The sequence below is a fragment of the Lithobates pipiens genome, unplaced genomic scaffold (genome assembly GCF_037356315.1).
Source record: "Lithobates pipiens isolate NorthernLeopardFrog02 unplaced genomic scaffold, aLitPip1_a1.2 Scaffold_23, whole genome shotgun sequence".
NCBI classification, from domain to species: domain Eukaryota; kingdom Metazoa; phylum Chordata; class Amphibia; order Anura; family Ranidae; genus Lithobates; species Lithobates pipiens.
The window spans coordinates 142,498,259-142,522,458 of record NW_027507785.1 but is presented as its reverse complement, the minus strand read 5'-3'; the positions used below and the strand labels follow the sequence as shown (position 1 = coordinate 142,522,458).

The 24,200-nt window shown below is 47.5% G+C and overlaps 11 pseudogenes; 2 read left to right on the top strand and 9 right to left on the bottom strand.

Annotated features, from left to right (window-relative positions):
- Window positions 1-7,015: 7,015 nt before the first annotated feature.
- Window positions 7,016-7,134, bottom strand: LOC143929081 (5S ribosomal RNA; annotated as a pseudogene).
- A 317-nt stretch (window positions 7,135-7,451) lies between these two features.
- Window positions 7,452-7,570, bottom strand: LOC143928821 (5S ribosomal RNA; annotated as a pseudogene).
- Window positions 7,571-11,012: 3,442 nt separating this feature from the next.
- On the bottom strand, window positions 11,013-11,131 carry LOC143928820 (5S ribosomal RNA; annotated as a pseudogene).
- A 406-nt stretch (window positions 11,132-11,537) lies between these two features.
- Window positions 11,538-11,656, bottom strand: LOC143929026 (5S ribosomal RNA; annotated as a pseudogene).
- Window positions 11,657-12,847: 1,191 nt separating this feature from the next.
- Window positions 12,848-12,966, bottom strand: LOC143928964 (5S ribosomal RNA; annotated as a pseudogene).
- A 161-nt stretch (window positions 12,967-13,127) lies between these two features.
- On the bottom strand, window positions 13,128-13,246 carry LOC143929089 (5S ribosomal RNA; annotated as a pseudogene).
- Window positions 13,247-13,345: 99 nt separating this feature from the next.
- LOC143929009 (5S ribosomal RNA) lies at window positions 13,346-13,464 on the bottom strand (annotated as a pseudogene).
- Window positions 13,465-13,566: 102 nt separating this feature from the next.
- Window positions 13,567-13,685, bottom strand: LOC143928433 (5S ribosomal RNA; annotated as a pseudogene).
- A 692-nt stretch (window positions 13,686-14,377) lies between these two features.
- Window positions 14,378-14,496, bottom strand: LOC143928740 (5S ribosomal RNA; annotated as a pseudogene).
- A 7,723-nt stretch (window positions 14,497-22,219) lies between these two features.
- Window positions 22,220-22,338, top strand: LOC143928877 (5S ribosomal RNA; annotated as a pseudogene).
- Window positions 22,339-22,761: 423 nt separating this feature from the next.
- Window positions 22,762-22,880, top strand: LOC143928819 (5S ribosomal RNA; annotated as a pseudogene).
- The last annotated feature ends 1,320 nt before the right edge of the window (window positions 22,881-24,200 follow it).

Below are 24,200 nucleotides of genomic sequence, written 5' to 3'. Positions count from 1 at the left end.
CAACTCAAAGCGAATAGGGTGCTCTCATCTCCCCTTGACATCGGGAATGTGACCAGACAGGGTTGCCCCCTGTCGCCCCTATTATTCGCACTGTCATTGGAACCCTTTCTCTCCACAATTCGACAAAACTCAGACATTACGGGACTCCAAATGGGTACTATTGACTGCAAGATATCTGCCTACGTGGATGACATGCTGTTCTCGCTGACGAATCCCAGAGTTTCCTTGCCAAATCTCCTTTGGGAATTCCAGATATACGGGATACTTCTTGAAATCAGAGGCCATGGGGGTCGCAGTCCCCCTGCAAACGTTACTAGACTTGCAGTCCAATTTTCGATTTAAATGGACCCATACAGCACTTCCCTGGCCCCCACCCATTCATAATCCTTACTGACCTTTCCTTCCGCTGCTCACAGGAACACACTGGATGACTTGTCTAATCAACCAACTTGTACAAGACACCACTATCCTCCTGTCTGACACCGGTCCCCTTGGAGGCTTTACCCCTCACTGTTTGGGTGGTCCCTGCCTCCCCCTGGATGCTCCACATATACCCCGACGACATTGTCAGAGGGGCACCACTTGACAGGACACGGGGCTGTAATGCCGGTGGCATCTCCCATTGGAGGAAGGGATGATGGCCCCAACCCCTTGGCAGCAGGTTCTTTCATGTACAGACCAGGGCGGCTCATCTTCCCTTCTGGAGTCTTGACCTTAGAGGGGGGAGTTGCACTTTGGGGGGTCTGAGTGATACCTAGTGCGGTGTACTGGAAGGGCTTGACATTCCCGCATATGTGTCCCCTCTCCCTGGTTGCGCCCCTTGTTCCCCACCCTCTGGCCCCCACCTACTCTTTGCCGACATTGCCTTCTGCAGCTTTCGGGGACACCCTGGATGACTTATTTATTGAGCCTATTGGTACGAGACACTGCTTCCCTCCAGTTTGACTCTGGACCCCCCTGGAGGATTTACCCCTTACTGTTTGGGCGGTCCCAGCCTCCCTCTGGATGCTCTACACAGCCCCCGATGGCGATGCAGGAGAGACACTAATTGGCGGGCCCTAGAACTGCTGCTCGGGTGAAGTCTCCCGTTGGATGGAGGGATGGTGGCCCCAGCCCCTTGCCTTCCGGATTCTCCATGCACCGACCAGGGCTGCTCCTCTTTCATCTTGATGTGGTGACCATGGAGGGGAGGAGTTGAAACTTATGGGGTCCGGGTGGTTGCTGGTGTGAGTGCGCTAAAGGACTTGACATTTCCACATGTTTGTCCCCTCTCCCTTGCTGCCCCCCTTCCCTCCCCCCTTCCCTCCCTTACCTCCTTCCCTTCCCTCTTCCCCCCCTCTTTTCCCCCCTTCCCTCCCCCTTTTCCCCCGGTGAGTGGAAGGAGGAGAGGGGGTAAGGAGAGGACAATCTGCCAAAGGGAGAAATGCATTTGTTCGGGGGCTGCATGTACTTTTGGGGTATGGGACGGGGGGTGGTGGATCCCATTCTGTGATGCCTTTTCTGTTGTGACGGGCTCCCTCGTGCATGCCTATGTTTAGGGCGAGCTGAGGAGATCCCTCAGTGCTGACAGTTCTATGCTCTACCTCTGTTTTGATTATACTATTGTTTTTTGGTTCTATGATGTTACTGATTGTCTTTTATTTGCATACCGGTATCAGACGTGACATTTACCACTGCCGGGACTGGGGGGACTGGGGGGACTGGGAACCGGGGGCTCCCTCTCCGACCTGTCTACCCACCAACCCCAGTAGGACGGCGCTTTAAACCCAGTGTACATCTGGTAAGCGCTATAGCATAATTGTGCTGTTTTAGTATACAATTCCTGTACTGTTGAGTGCGGACAACCCTTAATTTCCCTCTCCCCCTGGGGTTGAGGTGCCCGGCCTCTTTTTCCCCTTACCTTTCCTTCCATTTGCCCTTTCTTTCTCCCACTTAGTTCCCGCCATCCATTACCTACCCAATACCTACCTTGGTTCAACTTTCTTTGCTTTTCTCGGACGTCCCCCTTCCCCCCCCCGAGGAGCGATGGCAGACTCAGTCAAGGTCACCTCTCTAAACGTTAAGGGACTGAACTCCTCTGAAAAACGGTGGATCCTCCTGTGAGAACTGAAGACTTCCTGTACTGATGTGGCCTTTATACAAGAAACACATTTTAAAAATACTAGCCTCCCCTTTCTACGGTCAAGATCCTTCGCTAAGGTCTACCACTCTACTAACCCCTCCTCTAAGACCAAGATAATCTCCATTCTGATCTCTAGCAGGCTCCCCTCGGTTCTCCAGGATTCTCTGGTGGACCCTGGGGGCCGATATCTTTTTCTTAGGGGCCACATTGGACAGCTCCTTTTTACATTTGCCACTGTGTACGCTCCCAATGATCACCAAGACACATTCCTCAGAACTACCCTGCACAGATTATGTGACTTTCGGGAGAGCCAGTTGATATTAGGTGGGGACTTTAATGTCCCCTTTCGCCATCGGTTGACACTTCTGCCTCTTGCTCCTCGCTCCTCATTTCCTCTAGAAAGCGGATTACTAAGTGTTTACTGAATGACCAATTAGTTGATGTCTGGTGTCTGCAACACTCCGGATAAAGGGACTACTCTTTTTGCTCTTCCCCTCACAAATCATACTTGAGGATAGACTTCTTCTTGATTCCACATGACCAACTGCACTTGGTGAGCTCTTCCTCCATCGGCCATATTACTTGGTCCAACCACGCTCCTGTAGCCCTTACCTACACCCTCTCTAGGAACCCCTCACCTAGGTCTCTATTCTGGCACCTTAATGAGAGCCTCCTCCAGATACCGGAAGTTTTAGCAGATGTGACCAGGGAATTGGACCTTTATTTCCAAGAAAACTAAACGCAGGACTGCTACCCGGGGATAATTTGGGAGGCTCACAAGTCAGTACTCCGCAGGGTACTTATCAGGCACGGGGCACGCATCAAACGAACACGGAAGGAACAGCTTGCTAATCTGTTTTGTGAACTTGCCTCTGTGGAAGCAAAACATAAACATGCCCCCTCACGGACCTTAGAGATTGAATTGGGGACACTCCGTACCCAGATTACTGACCTACTCCATTATAAAGTGAAAGCGGCACTCCAGTTTTGTCGTAAACTGACGTAGGAGTCAGGGGACAAATGCTGAAAAATCTTAGCCAGGTCGGTAAATGAGTTGAAATCTGCCTCTTACATACCACAGTTGATAGATGAGAATGGCCAGAGGGCCTCTACCCCAACTCAAATAGCCAAAGTCTTTGAAAAATGTTACTCTGATCTCTACAACCTGCCCGATTCAGGGTCCGGACAGGACAATATAGACAGATATGAAACCGGTTCTGGTCTACCAACCCTCTCATCGGAATCACAGGAGTACTTGGAGGACCCGATCACACTGGAAGAAGTCCAGATGGCCGTGGGACCTCCGAAGGTGGGTAAGGCTCTGGGCCCTGACGGATATACCGCACAATACTATAAGACCTTCCTCCCTATTCTCGGCCCGCGCTTGGTGAATTTATTTAATACTCTGAGCTCGAATGGGGATTTTCCTGAGGATACCCTTAGAGCCCACATCTCGTTGATACCTAAGGAGGGCAAAGACCCGGGCCTATGTGGGAGCTACAGACCCATTTCCCTCCTAAATTCGGTCCTAAAACGATTCTCTAAAATCCTCGCCACGTGATTGGCACAGCACTTGCAGTCCCTTATACATATTGACCAGTTAGGTTTTATTCCCACCAGGGAAGATAGGGACAACACCATTAAGGTGCTTACCCTGGTCCATAAAGCAAAGTCATCTGAGACCCCTTGTCTTTTCGTGAGTACAGATGCCGAGAAGGCTTTTGATCGGGTCAAATGGACATTCATGTTCTCGGTCCTTCGCCATATAGGTCTGAGTGAACGGATGCTGGCATGGATAAGTAAGATATACTCACGCCCTTCAGCTCAACTCAAGGCGAATGGGGTGCTCTCATCTCCCCTTGACATCGGGAATGTGACTCCCCTATTATTCGCACTGTCATTGGAACCCTTTCTCTCCACAATTCGACAAAACTCAGACATAACGGGACTCCAAATGGGTACTATTGACTGCAAGATATCTGCCTACGTGGATGACATGCTGTTCTCGCTGACGAATCCCAGAGTTTCCTTGCCAAATCTCCTTCGGGAATTCCAGATATACGGGATACTTCTTGAAATCAGAGGCCATGGGGGTCGCAGTCCCCCCGCAAACGTTACTAGACTTGCAGTCCAATTTTCGATTTAAATGGACCCATACAGCACTTCCCTGGCCCCCACCCATTCATAATCCTTACCAACCTTTCCTTCCGCTGCTCACAGAAACACACTGGATGACTTGTCTAATTAACCAAATTGTAAAAGACACCGCTATCCTCCTGTCTGGCACCGGTCCCCTTGGAGGCTTTACCCCTCACTGTTTGGGTGGTCTCTGCCTCCCCCTGGATGCTCCACATATACCCAGACGACATTGTCAGAGGGGCACCACTTGACAGGACACGGGGCTGTCATGCCGGTGGCATCTCCCATTGGAGGAAGGGATGATGGTCGGTAAATGAGTTGAAATCTGCCTCTTACATACCACAGTTGATAGATGAGAATGGCCAGAGGGCCTCTACCCCAACTCAAATAGCCAAAGTCTTTGAAAAATGTTACTCTGATCTCTACAACCTGCCCGATTCAGGGTCCGGACAGGACAATATAGACAGATATGAAACCGGTTCTGGTCTACCAACCCTCTCATCGGAATCACGGGAGTACTTGGAGGACCCGATCACACTGGAAGAAGTCCAGGGACCTCCGAAGGTGGGTAAGGCTCCGGGCCCTGACGGATATACCGCACAATACTATAAGAACTTATTCTATTCTCGGCCCGCGCTTGGTGAATTTATTTAATACTCTGAGTTTGAATGGGGATTTTCCTGAGGATAACCTTAGAGCCCACATCTCGTTGATACCTAAGGAGGGCAAAGACCCGGGCCTATGTGGGAGCTACAGACCCATTTCCCTCCTAAATTCGGTCCTAAAACGATTCTCTAAAATCCTCGCCACGTGATTGGCACAGCACTTGCAGTCCCTTATACATATTGACCACTTAGGTTTTATTCCCACCAGGGAAGATAGGGATAACACCATTAAGGTGCTTACCCTGGTCCATAAAGCAAAGTCATCTGGGACCCCTTGTCTTTTCGTGAGTACTGATGCCGAGAAGGCTTTTGATCGGGTCAAATGGACATTCATGTTCTCGGTCCTTCGCCATATAGGTCTGAGTGAACGGATGCTGGCATGGATAAGTAAGATATACTCACGCCCTTCAGCTCAACTCAAAGCGAATGGGGTGCTCTCATCTCCCCTTGACATCGGGAATGGGACCAGACAGGGTTGCCCCCTGTCGCCCCTATTATTCGCACTGTCATTGGAACCCTTTCTCTCCACAATTCGACAAAACTCAGACATAACGGGACTCCAAATGGGTACTATTGAGTGCAAGATATCTGCCTACGTGGATGACATGCTGTTCTCGTTGAAGAATCCCAGAGTTTCCTTGCCAAATCTCCTTCGGGAATTCCAGATATACGGGATACTTCTTGAAATCAGAGGCCATGGGGGTCGCAGTCCCCCCGCAAACGTTACTAGACTTGCAGTCCAATTTTCGATTTAAATGGACCCATACAGCCCTTAAGTACTTAGGTACTTACATTCCACCGGACATCGCGCGTACGTTTATGTTGAACTTTCCCCCACCCCTTGTCACTAAGATCTGCAGTTTGCTTCACGGGTGGCATTCTGGCCTCCATTCCTGGTTCAGGAGATGCAATCTCATTAAAATGAACATACTCCCTAAATGTACCTATCTTTTCCAAGCTCTCCTGATCCAGAGTCCAGTGCCGTTTTTTAAGCAAGCTCAATTCCTGCTCACTCAATTTAACTGGGCCCACAAAAATTCAGACTTAAGTGGTCACAGCTGACATTGTCTAAACAACAGGGAGGGTTGGTTCTCCCTGACTTGCGATGCTACTACCTGGCCTCCCATCTGGGGTGTGTATTGGACTGGAATGGAAACAAACTTTCTAAGCTCTGGGTGCAACTAGGACAATCTCACTCCCGAATTCCGCTAAGAAGTGCCATGTGGTGCTATAAGGATTTACCCACAGAATTGACGTCACATCCCACTATAGGGGCTTCATTGAAAGTCAGTCACCTGATCGCTACCCAAAACACACTCACGTCTTTGACTTCCCCCCTATTCCCTATACGTGACCATCCGAACTTTGAACCGGGGACCCACTTAGAAATTCCAACCTAGACCATGCGTCTAAATTCGTCATTGATGGAAAATGGCCTTCTTTCTGAACCCTAACAGATCCGACAGGGCTTTTCCAACTGCCTTTTTGGAGAGCGGCGCAACAACATAATTTTCTCCATTCCATCCCCAATACTCAAACTTTCACCCGCCCTCAGACGGAGTTTGAGACTCTATGCAGGAGCGAAGGCCCTTTGGTCCACATTCTCTCTCAAACAGATCACCCACACTTAACCTGTCTGTCCAACTGGGAAAAGGACCTTGATTGCTCGTTTTCCCCAGCACAGAGACAACGCATTATCACTTTGGCTCTCAAAACCTCGCTGTGCACGAAGATACAGGAGACAAATTTTAAACTTCTCATCAGGTGGTATTTGACACTATCAAAGCTGCATAAATAATTGCCCTCTTCCTCGAACATATGCTGGAGGTGTGGAGAAGAAGAGGGCACATTGCTCCACATTTTTTGGTCCTGCCCCAGCTTGGTGGACTTCTGGACAGAGATCCGATGCATAACACAAAAATTCTTGTACTTTATCCGTGCCTTGAATCATTATGATTGATGGAAGGCAGACTCACATTTGCGAATATACCTGTATCAAGTATTGTTCAGCTGCTTTTTGCTCTGTATTTCTCTGTTGCATTATGTACTCGGGGGACCGTCATTCCCTGTTTGTAGAAAAAAAAAAAGAAGCCTACGACACCTGGTATTCCCAGGCGGTCTCCCATCCAGGCATTAACCAGGCCCGGCCCTGCTTAGCCTACAAGATCAGATGAGATGGAACAGATTCAGGGTGATGTGGCCGTAGCCAATATCTTCAGGCACTCTCAACTCTCTTGAAAAATGCCAAGATGGTCACCTTGGGAACAAGCAGAAAAAAATAGGTCAACGGCAACAACATAACAAGAAGACTACGGCATCTGGAAATCCCAGGTGGTCTCCCATCCAGGGATTAAACTGGTCCCAACCCTGCTTAGCCTCTGAGATCAGATGAGATTGGGCTCTTTCAGGGTGATGTGGCCGTAGGAGATTTCTTCAGGCACTCTCAACCCTCTTGACTAATGCCAAGATGGTCACTTTGGGAAAAAAACAAAAAAAAACAAGTTAACGCCAACAACATAAGAAGAAGTCTACAGCACCTAGTATTCCCAGGTGGTCTCCCATCCAGGTATTAACAAGGCCCGACCCTGTTTAGTCTCTGAGATCAGACGAGATCTGGTGCTTTCAGGGTTATGTGGCCATAGGCAAGCTCTTCAGGCACTCTCAACCCTCTTGACAAACACCAAGATGGTCACCTTGGTAAACAAACAAAACAAAAACAAGTCAACGCCAACCATCCGTGGAGGCTGAACTCTCCTCTATTCGAAGCCAGGTCAATGACCTCCTTGGCTACAAAGCCAAGGCGGCGTTACAAAAATGCAGACTTATGGCTTATGAATCGGGTAATAAGTGCGGGCGCGGTCTGGCGCAGGCGGTTCGAGACATCAAGACACAGACCTATGTCCCTCGAATCAGGTCGGAAGCGAATGTAGATGTCGGCCTCCCGCACCAGATAGCGGCTGCATTCAAAAACTTCTACAATACCCTTTACAATCTACCACCTCTCCCGGGAGGACGACCTCTGATGGAGGCGTATGTGAGTTCTAGCCAGACTCCCAAACTATCATCTGACAGTGTAGCTGAGTTAGAGGCCCCGATAACTCCTGAGGAGTTGGAGTCGGTGCTTAACACGGCTAAACCTGGGAGGGCGCCTGGACCGGATGGTTTCACCCTCCCGTATTATAAGACGTTATTTTCCATCCTTAGCCCTCGTATGGTGACCTTTTTTAATGACATAGGGAACACGGCCACCTTTGTTCCTGATACTACTCGGGCTCATATTACGGTCATCCCTAAAGAAGGCAAAGACCCCTTGGCCTGTAGTAGCTACAGACCCATCTCATTGTTAAATACGGATCTTAAATTATTTACCAAGATAATAGCAACACGACTGGCCAGACATGTGCAGTCCCTAGTCCATCAGGATCAGGTGGGCTTTATTCCTACGAGGGAAGCCAGAGACAGTACAATCAAGGTATTGAACCTGATCCACGTTGCGAACCAGGGTCCTATTCCTTCTATTTTCCTTAATACAGACGCCGAAAAAGCCTTCGACAGGGTTAACTGGGAGTATATGTCCACTGTCCTCCACCACATAGGCTTAGGTGAGAAAATGCTTAGGTGGATAGCCCAATTATATGCTACTCCGACGGCACAAATTAAGGTGAACGGGATATTATCGGAACCCCTGCTGATTAAAAATGGAACCAGGCAGGGCTGCCCGCTGTCGCCGCTTCTTTTTGCCCTTTCCTTGGAGCCTTTTTTATGTAGAATTAGGAATAACCCCGATATCCAAGGCATAGTGGTGGGTGATGCTCACTTCAAGGTCTCTGCATATGCGGATGACTTGCTTTTCTCTCTCTCCAATCCAGCGATATCCCTCCCGAATCTCCTCCGGGAATTCGAGGAATACGGACAAGTCTCCAATCTAAAGATTAACTACACTAAATCAGAAGCCATGGGAGTGGCACTGTCGCAAGCGACCATACAGGGGCTTCGGTCCAGCTTTAATTTTAAATGGTCGCCCACGGCACTGTCGTATTTGGGGACTTTTGTCCCGGCAAATCTAAACCACGTCTTTAAACTTAATTTCCCTCCCTTACTGATCAGAACCAGGACTCTTCTGGAATCCTGGAACAAAGGCCTTCATTCATGGTTTGGCAGGTGCAACCTGCTTAAGATGTGCATCCTGCCCAAATTTTTATATTTGCTGCAGGCACTCCCTATTTCGGTACCCACATCATATTTCCGACAGGTTCACGGTTTATTTACTGGTTTTATCTGGGCATATAAGAAGCAGAGATTGGCCCGGAACTTACTCTCCATGCCCAAACCCTTCGGCGGCCTTGCCGTTCCTGATATAAAGAAATATTATCAGGCGGTACACCTCGGTAGAATTGTAGACTGGTGCAGGCACCGGGATCTGAAGCTTTGGATCCGGTTGGAGCAGGCCCTGGTCCGGGTGCCATTAACAGGGGCCATCTGGTGTTATAGACACCTCCCAGCCTACATGAAGAGGCATCCCTTGATAGGGACGACTCTACGGGTGGGGTCACAGACTTGCTCAAAGGGGTTGCTTTCCACGCCTAACTCCCCGCTATTTCCTATCATGGGGAACCCACAATTCTCCCCCGGGATGGACCCCCATCTTCTACAGGTTATGACCAGTAGTGGGCGCACACAAGCACGATGTTTCCGGATAGATGGGGATTGGCCGTCCATAGAGGTGCTCTGTAATACATCGGGACCTTATAAATTAGCTTTCTGGACTGCTGTCCAACTTAGACATTTTCTTCGAACTCTTTCATTCCCCCTCCGATTTGATGGACCGTTGACCGCCTTTGAGGAATGTTGCTCTGGTAACGGGGTGCTTCCAAGAACGTTGTCCACAATGTATAATCTCCTTATCACACCCGGGGATAATGCCCATCTGACCTTTATGACAAAATGGGAGAGGGACTTGAACTGTACGTTTACTCCGACCCAGATTCACAACATTGTAGCATTGGCCCTGAAATCTACCATCTGTACTACTACACAGGAAACGAACTATAAAATTTTGACGAGATGGTACTTAACTCCACAGGTTTTACACTCTTTCTATCCGACCACCTCTGCGCTTTGTTGGAGATGCGGACTGGAACAGGGCACTTTGTTGCATGTATTTTGGGCATGCTCGAAGTTGTCTTATTTTTGGTCCACTGTGAGGACCGTTACTCAAAAATTTACGGAGTATAATGTCCCTAATGACCCGGCCTTTTTCCTCCTGCACATGAATGCCATGTCCATTAAAAAGTACAAAAAATCCATTTTATGTCCATTGGTGAATGCCGCAAGAGCATGTATACCGCTCCATTGGAAAAGCGAGGCCCCTCCATCGGTGGCGTCCTGGGTTCGTAAGGTGGAGGAAATTAGTAGACTGGAGGACCTGGTACTTACGGGGAGGCAACAGCAGGAAAGATTTAGGAAAACATGGGCACCCTGGCACCAATTTATTCTCTCGCCCGAAGGGGTACTTTTGAGAACTTTGTAATATGTTTGGCGATAGATACTGCATGGGGGGGTAGGGCAGTCCTGAATCAACCAGAAATCCCCCCCCCTCCCCTCCCCCCCCCTCCACCTCTCCCCTCCCTCTTTTTCCCTCCCCCTCTTCCTCCCCATCTCTCTCCTTTCCCCCCCCTCACCCCACCCCCCTCTCCTCCCTCTCTTAGTCTTCCATGTCAGGACCCCTTCCCCTATTTTTAATGATCTCTGCCTTGGTATTGGGTCTCTACCGGGGTATCGAGGTTCTGATGAGAGCTGGAGATGGGGGAACTGAAGGGATTAAGGCTCCCAATTACGTTTCGGTATTTCAGATGCTATGGAGGAGCCATGCACAATGGGGGTTTTTTTTTTTTTTTTTTTTTTTTTTTTTTTTATGACCCTGTCCCTTCTGTGAACTCGGTAATAGGTTTGATGTTGGTTCCCCTTTTTTCCCTCCCTCCCCTTTTCTTTTGTATCCCACTTCTATGTTGTATTATATGTTTATGCCCATGTTGGGCATTGTTTGAAAAATAATAAAAATTTATATTTGAAAAAAAAAAAGAAGAAGTCTACAGCACCTAGTATTCCCAGGTGGTCTCCCATCCAGGTATTAACAAGGCCCGACCCTGTTTAGTCTCTGAGATCAGACGAGATCTGGTGCTTTCAGGGTTATGTGGCCATAGGCAAGCTCTTCAGGCACTCTCAACCCTCTTGACAAACACCAAGATGGTCACCTTGGTAAACAAACAAAACAAAAACAAGTCAACGCCAACAACATAAAAAGTATTCCCAGGTGGTCTCCAATCCAGGTACTAGCAAGGCCCAACCTTGCGAAAAAAGACAGATCAATGTCAACAACATAAAAAGAAGAATACGGCACCTGGTATTCCAACGCCATCTCCCATACAGGTACTAACTAGGCCCAACCCTTCTTAGCCTCAGAGATGAGAAGAGATAGGGCTCTTTCAGGGTGATGCTGCTGTAAGCGATCTCTTTGGGCACTTTAAACCCTCTTGACAAATGCCAAGATGGTCACCTTGGGAAACAAGCGAAAAAAAAAAAAACGAATCAACGCCAACAACATAAAAAGAAGCTTACAATAACTGGTATTCCCAGGTGGTCTCCCATCCAGGTACTAACCAGGCCTGACTCTTCTTAGCCTCCAAGATCAGACAAGATTGGGTGCTTTCAGTGTGATGTGGCCATAGGCAATCTCTTCAGGCACTCTCAACCCTCTTGACAAACACCAAGATGGTGACCTTGGGAAACAAGCTAAAAAAAAACAGGTCAACGCCAACAACATAAAAAGAAGCCTACGACACCTGGTATTCCCAGGCGGTCTCCCATCCACGTACTAACAAGGCCAGACTCTTCTTAGCCTCCAACATCAAACGAGATCAGGTGCTTTCAGGGTGATGTGCCCGTAGGCAATCCCTTCAGGCACTTTCAACCCTCTTGACAAACGCCAAGATGGTCACCTTGGGAAACAAGCAAAAAAAAACTAAGTCAATGCCAACAACTTAAAAAAAAAACATATGGCATTGAGAAATCCCAGGCGGTCTCCCATCCAGGTACTAACCAGGTCCCAACCCTGCTTAGCCTCTGAGATCAAATGAGATTGGGCTCTTTCAGGGTGATGCGGCCATAGTAGATTTTTTCAGGCACGCTCAACCCTCTTGACAAACGCCAAGATGGTCACCTTGGGAAGCAAACAAAAAATCAAGTCAATGCCAACAACATAAAAAGAAGCCTACAGCACCTAGTATTCCCAGGCGGTCTCCCATCCAGGTATTAACAAGGCACGACCCTTTCTAGCCTCTGAGATCAGAGGAGATTGGGTGCTTTCAGGGTGATGTGCCCATGGGCAATCTCTTTGGGCACTCTCATCCCTCTTGAAAAATGCCAAGATAGTCACCCTGGGAAACAAGCGGAAAAAAACAGGTCAACGCCAACAACATGAAAAGAAGAATACGGCACCTGGTATTCCAAGGCCATCTCCCATTCAAGTACTAACTAGGCCCAACCCTTCTTAGCCTCCGAGATCAGAAGAGATAGGGTGCTTTCAGGGTGATGCTGCTGTAAGCGATCTCTTTAAGCACTCTCTACCCTCTTGACAAATGCCAAGATGATCACTTTGGGAAACAAGCGAAAAAAAACAGGTCAACACCAACAACATAAAAAGAAGCCTGCGGCATCTGGAAAACGCAGGTGGTCTCCCATCCACGTACAAACCAGGCCCAACCCTGCTTAGCCTCTGAGACCAGATGAGATTGGGCGCTTTCAGGGTGTTGTGCCCGTAGGCAATTTCTTTGTGCACTCTCAACCCTCTTGACAAATGCCAAGATGGTCACCTTGGGAAAAAAGGGAAAAAAAACAGGTCAACGCCGACAACATAATGAGAAGCCTACAGCACCTGGTATTCCCAGGCTTTCTCCCATCCAGGTACTAACCAGGCCCATCGCTGCTTAGCCCCCGAGATCAGATGAGATTGGGCTCTCTCAGGGTGATTTGGCCGTAGGCATTCTCTTTGGGCACTCTGAAGCCTCTTGACAAAGGCCAAGATGCTCACCTTGGGAAACAAGCTAAAAAAAAACAGGTCAAAGCCAACAACATAAAAAGAAGCCTACGGCATCCGGTATTCCCAGGCGATCTCCCAATCAAGACACTAACCAGGCCAGATCCTTCTATGGCACCTGGTCTTTCCAGGCAGTCTCCCATCCAGGTACTAACCAGGCCTGACACTGCTTAGCCTCTGAAATCAGATGAGATCGGGTGCTTTCAGGGTGATGTGGCCGTAAGCGTTCTCTTCAAGACACGCCCAACCCTCTTGACAAACGCCAAGATGGTCGCCTTGAGAAACAAGTGAAAAAAACAGGTCAAAGCCAACAACATAAAAAGAAGCCTATGGCACCTAGTATTCCAAGGCGGTCTCCCATCCAGGTACTAACCAGGCCCGACACTGTTTAGCCTCCGAGATCAGACAAGATTGGGTGCTTTCATGGTGATGGGGCCGTAGGTGATCTCTTTGGGCACTCTCAACCCTCTTGACAAATGCCAAGATGGTCACCTTGGGAAACAAGTGAAAAAAGAAACCAGGTCAAGGCCAATAACATAAAAAGAAGCCTACGGCACCTGTTATTCCCAGACGTTCTCCCATCCTGGTATTAACCAGGCCTGACACTGCTTAGCCTCCGAGATCAGACAAGATTGGGTGCTTTCAGGGTGATGGGGCCGTAGGTGGTCTCTTTGGGCACTCTGGACCCTCTTGTTAAACGCCAAGATGGTCACCTTGGGAAACAAGCGAAAATAAACAGGTCAACACCAACAACATAAAAAGAAGCCTACGGCACCTGGTATTCACAGATGGTCTCCCATACAGGTATTAACCAGGCCGTACACTGCTAGGCCTCTGAGATCAGATGAGATTGTGCGCTTTCAGGGTGATGTGGCCATAGGTGTTCTATTCAGACACTCTCAACCCTCTTAACAAATGCCAAGATGGTCATCTTGGGAAACAAGTGAAAAAAAACAGGTCAACGCCAACAACATAGACCCTGGCGGTCTCCCATCTGACCCTGACCCTGCTTAGCCTCTGAGATCGGGCGCTTTCAGGGTGATGGGGCCTTAGGCGAACGCTTTGGGACATACTCAAAACTCTTGACAGATGCTAAAATGGTCACCTTGGGAAACAAGCGGAAAAAAACAGGTCAAAGCCAACAATATAAAAAGATTCCTACGGCACCTGTAATTAGGTACTATCCAGGCTGGACCCTGCTTAGCCTCTGAGATCAGATAAGATCGGGCGCTTTCAGGGTGATGTGGCCGTAGGAGATTTCTTTGGGCTCTCTCAGCCCTCTTGACAAATGCCAAGATGGTCACCTTGGGAAACAAGCGGAAAAAAAAAAATGTCAACGCCAGCAACATAAAAAGAAGCCTACGGCACCTGGTATTCCCAGTCGGTCTCCCTTCCAGTTACTAATCAGGCCCGACAATGCTTAGCCTCCGAGATCAGACAAGATCGGGCACTTTCAGGGTGATTTGGCCGTAGGCACTTTCTTTGGGCACTCTCACCCTCTTGACAAACGCCAAGATGGTCATCTTGGGAAACAAGCAAAAAAAAACAGGTCAACGCCAACAACATAAAAAATAGGATTTTTATATACAACTTACCTGTAAAATCCTTTTCTTGAGAGTACATCACGGGACACAGGAGCTTCATTACATAGTGGGTTATATAGGCACCTCTGGTGATTGGACACTGGTTAACCCCCAATTAAGGAGAATTCCTCCCCTATATAACCCCTCCCATATGGGGGGCACCTCAGTTTTGTAGCAAAGCAATAGGAAACCATGTAAAACCCAAGAGGGGTGGGTGCCCTGTGTCCCGTGATGTACTCTCAAGAAAAGGATTTTACAGGTAAGCTGTATATAAAAATCCTATTTTCTTGATCATACATCACAGGACACAGGAGCTTCATTACATAGTGGGATGACCCAAAGCAATGCTCAGATTGAGGGCAGGGAGACACAGATCATAATATATAGACCGCCAAGGACCTAAACTGCAGCCTGCAGTACACTGCGCCCAAAGGCGATATCCTCTTGCCCTCTGACATCCACCTGATAGAATCTGGTGAATGTGTGGACTGATGACCAAGTTGCAGCCTTACAGATCTGAGCCAGGGAGGCCTGGTGATGCACTGCCCAAGAAGCACTTACAGCCCTAGTTGAGTGCGCTCTCACTTGAAAACGAGGGATCTTCCCTTTAACACTATAGGCCTGAGAAATAATCTGTCTAATCCACCTTGAGAGAGTGGATTTTGATGCCGCCTGGCCCTTCCTAGGGCCTTCCGGCAAAATAAATAAGCAACCAGTTTTCCTTATCTGAGCAGTTGCCTGAAGATAGATACTGATTGCCCTTACCACATCCAAAGTGTGCAAAGATTCTTCTTCTGCGGACTGTGGGTCCGGAAAAAAGGATGGTAGGCTTAAATCTTGATTCAAATGGAATCCTGAAACCACCTTAGGCAGAAAGGACCTGTTGGGACGCATTACCACCAGGTCCTTATGAATAATTAGATACGGTTCTTTACTGGAGAGAGCTGCTAGTTCTGACACTCTTCTAGCCGTGGATATGGCTACCAAGAAAACCAATTTTTTAGTCAAAAGAACTAACGAAGCCTGATGCAAAGGTTCAAAAGGTTGCCCCTGCAAAGCTGAGAGAACCAAATTCAGATCCCATGGGCATACCGGAGGTTTGACTGGCAGCCTTATCCTCATAGCCCCCTGGATGAAAGCCCGCACCAGGGAATGTGATGCAAGTGGTTTCTGAAAAAACATTGACAAGGACGAAATATGCACCTTGATAGTGCTTACGGCCAAATTCATTTCTAGGCCTGACTGGAGGAAGGCCAAGATCCTGCTAATGACATACTTTCTAGGATGACATTTCCTGAGTTCACAACAGGAAACATATGCCCTCCAGATTTTGTAGTAAATAAGCCTGGAGGCCGGCTTTCTGGCATTGACCAGAGTAGAAAGGACTGGCCCCGAAAGCCCACGGTCTCTCAGAATGTGGGTCTCAGCAGCCAAACCGTCAAATTCAGACTGTGTAAAGCAGCATGGTAAATTGGACCCTGTGAGAGCAGATCTGGCCGGAGAGGGAGGATCCACAGCCTGCCTACTGCCAACTTCATGATCTCTGCGTACCACGGTCGCCTGGGCCAAGCCAGGGCTACCAAAAGAAGCGACTTTGTTTCCCACTAGACTCTTCCCAGGAACCGCGGCAGAAGCGGGCACGGGGGGAGGCATAAATCAAATTTTACTGATCCCAGGGAACTGTCAGAGCATTCGACCCCTGAGCGAGTGTATCTCTTGTCCTTGACACGAATTTGTCCAGTTTTCTGTTGAACCTGGACGCAAACAGATCTACGTCTGGAGTACCCCACCTGCGACATATGTTCCAAAACACGTCGGGGTGCAGAGCCCATTCTCCTAGGCACAACTGCTGGCGGCGCAGAAAATCTGCCTGCCAATTTTCCACTCCTGGAATGAAGACTGTAGAAAGGCATGGAACATGCCTTTCTGCCCAGACAAGTATGCGATTCACCTCTTTTTGCGCAACCAGACTCCTGGTACCACCCTGGTGATTGATATAGGCCACTGCTGTGGCATTGTCGGACTGAACTCGAACAGGGAGACCCCGTAGTCTGAAAGAACAGTTTATGAGAGCCATATAAACTGCCTGGATCTCCAAGACATTTATGGGCAATAGCTTCTCGATTACAGACCATTTCCACTGCGAGCACGTCTCCTCCAACACTGCTCCCCAGCCTGTCAGGCTGCCATTTGTCATAATAATCTTCCATGGAAGAGGAAGAAAAGTTTTGCCTTTCAGCAAATTCTCGGTTTGTAACGAGACTCTTAGACTCGTTAGACGAGACTCTTGCGTGTCCCTGGGGATAGACGCATAGGAAGATCCAAGGACTGGGGCTTCCTTTTCCAAGCCGCAAGGATGCATCTTTGCAGAGGCCTTGAGTGGAACTAGGCGAATGGAACGGCCTCGAAGGAGGCAACCATTTTCCCTAACAGTCTCATGCACAACCGAATGGGGGAAGATCTTCTGCCCAGAATTAGGCGCACCAGATCCCCAATGGCCAAGACTTTTGGCCTTGGTAGAAACACCTTGCCCTGAGCAGTGTCGATAACCATACCCAGGTATTCCAACCTGGTAGCAGGCTGTAGGGACGACTTTTCTAGGTTTATAATCCAACCTAGGCGTTCCAGCTGTTCTAGCGTTCTGGTAACACTGTGGTTCAGGAGCGCTACTGTTTTCTCTATGAGAAGCAAATCGTCTAGATAAGCCATGACGGCTATACCCTGAGCTCTTAGGTTTGCCAAGAGAGGGTCCAGAATCTTTGTGAAGACTCGAGGGGCCGTAGCTAGCCCGAACGGCAAGGCCACAAATTGAAAATGGCGCCGCTCTACCGTGAACCTTAGATACTTTTGGTGTGCGGGAAAAATTGGCACATGGAGATATGCATCCTTGATGTCTATTGATGCCATAAACTCTCCCCCTTGCAGGGAGGAGACCACAGTGCGAATTGACTGTATTCAGAAGGACCGGATGCGTAAAAAACGGGTCAGATCCTTCAGATCCAGGATAGGTCTGACACTTCTATTTGGCTTTGGAACGGTGAAGAGATTCGAGTAAAACCCTGAACCCTGTTCTTTTGGGTCCACTTCTACTATCACCCCCTGGGATAGTAAGTGATCTAAGGCCAGAAATAGCGGTCTTTGCTTTACTGGGTCCCTGGGGATCCTTGACCTTAGAAAGCGAGAAGGTGGATTCTCCTGAAACTCCAGCTTGTAGCCCAGGGATACCAAAGAGACCACCCACTCGTCCCGGATCTCTTCCCGCCAGGCTTCTGCAAACTGCAGGAGCCTTCCCCCACTTGGCCGAGTGGGGGCGCCCCTTCACAAGGAAGCTTTCGGGCTCTGCTTGGCAGGCTTTCGCCCCCAGGATTTCTTCTGCCACTGGGCCCGGCCTTGAGCCTTTCCTGTAGAGGGGGGTTGAGAAGGCCGTCGCCACTGCTTAGAGCTTGATGCTCCGGGAGAGAGAGAACGCCTAAATGATGGACGTTTGCTCCTTTTGACTGGAAGGAGAGTAGATTTACCCCCTGAAATTTTTTGGACGAATTTGTCTAATTCTTCTCCAAACAAACGTTCCCCTTTAAACGGGAACCCAATCAAATGCTTCTTGCATGATAGCTCAGCTGCCCAATTCTTTAGCCATAGGGCCCTTCGCATGTGTACCAACAGGAGAGACAAACGAGATGCTTGTTGGACAGAATCCAAAATCGCATCAATCATGAAACACAGAATTTGAGGTATTTCTGCATAATTCTCCACTTCCTCACTGGGAAGGAGGCCAAGCATCTTCTTAACCTGTTCCTTGAGGAACTGACACAACCCCACAGCTGCGACTGTAGGTTGCACTACAGTGCCAGTCATGGAAAAGGAGGCTTTTAATAATGTTTCCAGCTTCTTATCAGTTGGATCTTTAAATACCTGAGCATTATCCAAAGGACAGGTCAGGTTTCTATTCATGCAAGAAACAGTCGCATCGACAGATGGGACCCCCCATTTCTTGGTGAAACTTTCCTCCAGAGGATAAAGCATAGAAAACCTTTTAGGAGGAGCAAACAGTTTATCGGGATGTCCCCAATCCTCATACAACAATTTATCCATTAAGGGATTAATTGGAAAGGAAAAGGCAGGTTGTGGGATTTTCCTGACTCCCAGGGAAGAAACAGAGGACGTAGCGATCTCAGCAGCAGGCATTCTGAATGTGGTACGCACCAATTCAGTATAATACTGCACCTGTTTTCTGAGCGCCTGGGAGGAGGGGACTCTCTCCTCTTCCTCTGATTCATCCGACTGCTCAAGATTCCTGTCCCAAGATAGGGATCTCTCCTCATTGTCAGAAGTGTCATCTGAAAGAGGAATCTCAGCAGAGGTAGGGGAACTACCCCTTTTCCTGCTATCTTTCAGGGAAGCTGAAATAAAATTCATGATTCTCCCTTCAAAACCCTCCAATGTAGCCCTAAGGGAGTCCTCAGTGATGTATACCGGGGCTGAAATATTAGGAGAGGCTGCAAATCCTGACAGGGGCACTGACTCATCCTGTGAGGCTGACTCCAGTCTTGCAGGGGGGGGGATGGTAACCTACAGGCATTTTTAGAACCCCTAGACCTAGGCGGTGACTTACCAGTGTCCTTGTTATCTCCCCCTGGGACCCTCTTACGAGGAGACATAGTCCTAAGCTACAAAGCAGAGGTACTAGTACAAAGTGCAATCACTGTTGTGCTTAAAGTCTCACAATAAATATATATGCAAGCTTTCTCAGTGGTACCGGCATATCCTTTAAATTTAGACTATCAAGCTAAGCTTTCAATCTCTTACCGTTGAACAGCGATACTTCCTCCCTGCAATATTAAGCCATTTAAATGTCCTATTGGTCATCTATATTATACAACTCTCTGAAAAGCATATATGTAGAGAATAAAACTAGTCTTACATCTTAATAAAACTGTTTTATTGCTCAACCCGTATGAAGCTGTCATGACATAAGCAAATAAGTCACAGTTAAAACACAGTGACAAAACATTCCTTTTTACCGCAGCAAAATGTGAGAAAAGCAGTGTAAGCCGTCTTTTTGCCATATGCTTCAGAAAATTAATGTACCGCTTTTAAATCCATATCAATTCCACATCCTAATTTAAACCGTCTTAAAATTTTAACATTTACTGATAGCAATTACTGATAATACATTATGATTAAACCAGTGAAAAGGCCCGCGTAATGGAACTGTCAAATTAATCATAATCTCAGAGTTAACTTAGCTGATAAATTTACGATTTACTCAACGATTTACTCAACGATTTAAACTAAGATTTTTTCAAGCTAAGTCAATTTAATCTTAAATAATTTATACTATATTCTACGGTACTCTTAAATTATGTACTGTTTTTCTGTATTTTAGCCGTACTCATATTTCGTGTTATGTTGCAACCATCTAATCTCATTGCTATTCCGACATTCTGCCTTAATGAGGATATTACTTTGCAACTATCCCTTGAACCCTTTTGTGTATTCACTTTATCTCGACCTATATATACTGCCTCAATATACTTATTATTATATTATAGAGATTACTATCTCTAAATCATTGTAAACGTAACCATAGTTATAATGTACAGGTAATTTTACGTTAAAGCAAACTTCACACAAAACCATCTTTTTAAAACCTTTTACACACTGCACATTAAGAGTAATGCAACCATCTCTCTACCTCTATGCAATAGGATTCTCTTTCTGACTCTATTTTGTGTATTACGTCTTCTCCACATTAACTGTCACACTGATAACCATTTGTAACACATAACACTGGCAACCCATTTTTTAACAGCAGCAAAATGTGAGAAAAGCAGTGGGACGGTTTACTTGATTGAGAAGTGGTTGCAGTACCAAAGGATAGCAATAAAGTTTGATTACATTAATAACACATAATGCAACTATTTTACATTCACATCAAGCATACATCCTAATGTAAACTGTCTATCACTATTAATGTTCAGGGTTACTGATACATTATGCCGATAACCAGTGGAAACGGAAAACAGTCAGTGTAAGCAGTCTTCGTGCGTAACAAAATTAATGGAACGATTTACACGTTGGAATTTACAAGCTACGTCAATTTACTCTTATATAATGTATACCCTTTAGCTGCTTAGCTCACATTTTGCTGTATGTAGCCGCATTAACTGTATTAATGGTTACATATAAGTAACCAATGGGTATTGACATTTCATGTCTATCTCACATCTCTAATGCAATTTGTCTCTTTGAGACACGTTGCTGATATTTGCTGTCAAGAGGCTTCAGAGTGCCCAAAGAGAATGCCTACGGCCAAATCACCCTGAGAGAGCCCAATCTCATCTGATCTCGGGGGCTAAACAGCAATGGGCCTGGTTAGTACCTGGATGGGAGAAAGCCTGGGTATACCAGGTGCTGTAGGCTTCTCATTATGTTGTCGGCGTTGACCTGTTTTTTTTCCCTTTTTTCCCAAGGTGACCATCTTGGCATTTGTCAAGAGGGTTGAGAGTGCACAAAGAAATTGCCTACGGGCACAACACCCTGAAAGCGCCCAATCTTGTCTGGTCTCAGAGGCTAAGCAGGGTTGGGCCTGGTTTGTACGTGGATGGGAGACCACCTGGGTTTTCCAGATGTCGTAGGCTTCTTTTTATGTTGTTGGTGTTGACCTGTTTTTTTTCGCTTGTTTCCCAAAGTGATCATCTTGGCATTTGTCAAGAGGGTAGAGAGTGCTTAAAGAGATCGCTTACAGCAGCATCACCCTGAAAGCACCCTATCTCTTCTGATCTCGGAGGCTAAGAAGGGTTGGGCCTAGTTAGTACTTGAATGGGAGATGGCCTTGGAATACCAGGTGCCGTATTCTTCTTTTCATGTTGTTGGCGTTGACCTGTTTTTTTCCGCTTGTTACCCAGGGTGACTATCTTGGCATTTTTCAAGAGGGATGAGAGTGCCCAAAGAGATTGCCCATGGGCACATCACCCTGAAAGCACCCAATCTCCTCTGATCTCAGAGGCTAGAAAGGGTCGTGCCTTGTTAATACCTGGATGGGAGACCACCTGGGAATACTAGGTGCTGTAGGCTTCTTTTTTTGTTGTTGGCGTTGACTTGATTTTTTGTTTGCTTCCCAAGGTGACCATCTTGGCGTTTGTCAAGAGGGTTGAGCGTGCCTGAAAAAATCTACTATGGCCGCATCACCCTGAAAGAGCCCAATCTCATTTGATCTCAGAGGCTAAGCAGGGTTGGGACCTGGTTAGTACCTGGATGGGAGACCGCCTGGGATTTCTCAATGCCATATGCTTTTTATTTAAGTTGTTGGCATTGACTTAGTTTTTTTTTGCTTGTTTCCCAAGGTGACCATCTTGGCGTTTGTCAAGAGGGTTGAAAGTGCCTGAAGGGATTGCCTACGGGCACATCACCCTGAAAGCACCTGATCTCGTTTGATGTTGGAGGCTAAGAAGAGTCTGGCCTTGTTAGTACGTGGATGGGAGACCGCCTGGGAATACCAGGTGTCGTAGGCTTCTTTTTATGTTGTTGGCGTTGACCTGTTTTTTTTTTAGCTTGTTTCCCAAGGTCACCATCTTGGTGTTTGTCTAGAGGGTTGAGAGTGCCTGAAGAGATTGCCTATGGCCACATCACTCTGAAAGCACCCAATCTTGTCTGATCTTGGAGGCTAAGAAGAGTCAGGCCTGGTTAGTACCTGGATGGGAGACCACCTGGGAATACCAGTTATTGTAAGCTTCTTTTTATGTTGTTGGCGTTGATTCGTTTTTTTTTTTTTCGCTTGTTTCCCAAGGTGACCATCTTGGCATTTGTCAAGAGGGTTGAGAGTGCCCAAAGAGATCGCTTACAGCAGCATCACCCTGAAAGAGCCCTATCTCTTCTCATCTCTGAGGCTAAGAAGGGTTGGGCCTAGTTAGTACCTGTATGGGAGATGGCGTTGGAATACCAGGTGCCGTATTCTTCTTTTTATGTTGTTGACATTGACCTGTCTTTTTTCGCAAGGTTGGGCCTTGCTAGTACCTGGATTGGAGACCACCTGGGAATACTAGGTGCTGTAGGCTTCTTTTTATATTGTTGGCGTTGACTTGTTTTTGTTTTGTTTGTTTACCAAGGTGACCATCTTGGTGTTTGTCAAGAGGGTTGAGAGTGCCTGAAGAGCTTGCCTATGGCCACATAACCCTGAAAGCACCAGATCTCGTCTGATCTCAGAGACTAAACAGGGTCGGGCCTTGTTAATACCTGGATGGGAGACCACCTGGGAATACTAGGTGCTGTAGACTTCTTCTTATGTTGTTGGCGTTAACTTGTTTTTTTTTGTTTGTTTCCCAAAGTGACCATCTTGGCGTTAGTCAAGAGGGTTGAGAGTGCCTGAAGAAATCTCCTACGGCCACATCACCCTGAAAGAGCCCAATCTCATCTGATCTCAGAGGCTAAGCAGGGTTGGGACCAGTTAAATCCCTGGATGGGAGACCGCCTGGGATTTCCAGATGCCGTAGGCTTCTTGTTATGTTGTTGCCGTTGACCTATTTTTTCCGCTTGTTCCCAAGGTGACCATCTTGGCATTTGTCAAGAGAGTTGAGAGTGCCTGAAGATACTGGCTACAGCCACATCACCCTGAATCTGTTCCTTCTCATCTGATCTTGTAGGCTAAGCAGGGTCGGGCCTGGTTAATGCCTGGATGGGAGACCGCCTGGGAATACCAGGTGTCGCAGGCTTCTTTTTTTTTTTTTCTCCAAACAGGGGAAGACGGTCCCCCGAGTACATAATGCAACAGAGAAATACAGAGCAAAAAGCAGCTGAACAATACTTGATACAGGTATATTCGCAAATGTGAGTCTGCCTTCCATCAATCATAATGATTCAAGGCACGGATAAAGTACTGTACCAAGATCCAGGGTCACACAAACCCCAGGTCCCTCCGGCATAATCCATCCAGAGGGGGGGGTGGGGCCGTCATTCCCAATTTTCCACTTTTTCCAAAAGAGAGAGGGGGTGGAGGGGGTGAGAGATAGGGGAGGAAGGCAGAAAAGAGAAGGGTTGAAAGATCAGGAAAGGAGAAGAGGAGACGAGACACGATGGCAGCCACTGTCCAAGGGGCCAGTCAAGGAAAGCTCAGAGCACTAAGGCGATAGCAGGCGACATCCTTCCAGCGAGAATATAAAGGTATTCCAGATGTCCCAGGTTTGTTTAAAAAATTCTTGGTTACCTTGTGATGTGAGGATCAAGTCCTCCATTTTTTTTAATGTCCTCTATTTTCCTAAGCCGTGAGTAATGAAAGGGGGGGGACATATTTTCCAATAGAGAGAGATGCAGGATTTTGCCGCATTTATCACATGTCGTAAAATTGATTTTTTGTACTTCTTAATGGGAATCTGTGAATGGTGCAAGAGAAAGAATGCAGCCTCTTCCGGGATGGAGAAGTCTGTGAATTTTTGTGCTATGCATCAGATCTCTGTCCAGAAGTCCACCAAGCTGGGGCAGGACCAAAAAATGTGGAGCAACGTGCCCTCTTCTTCTCCACACCTGCAGCATATGTTCGAGGAAGAGGGGAATTATTTATGCAGCTTTGATGGTGTCAAATACCACCTGGTGAGAAGTTT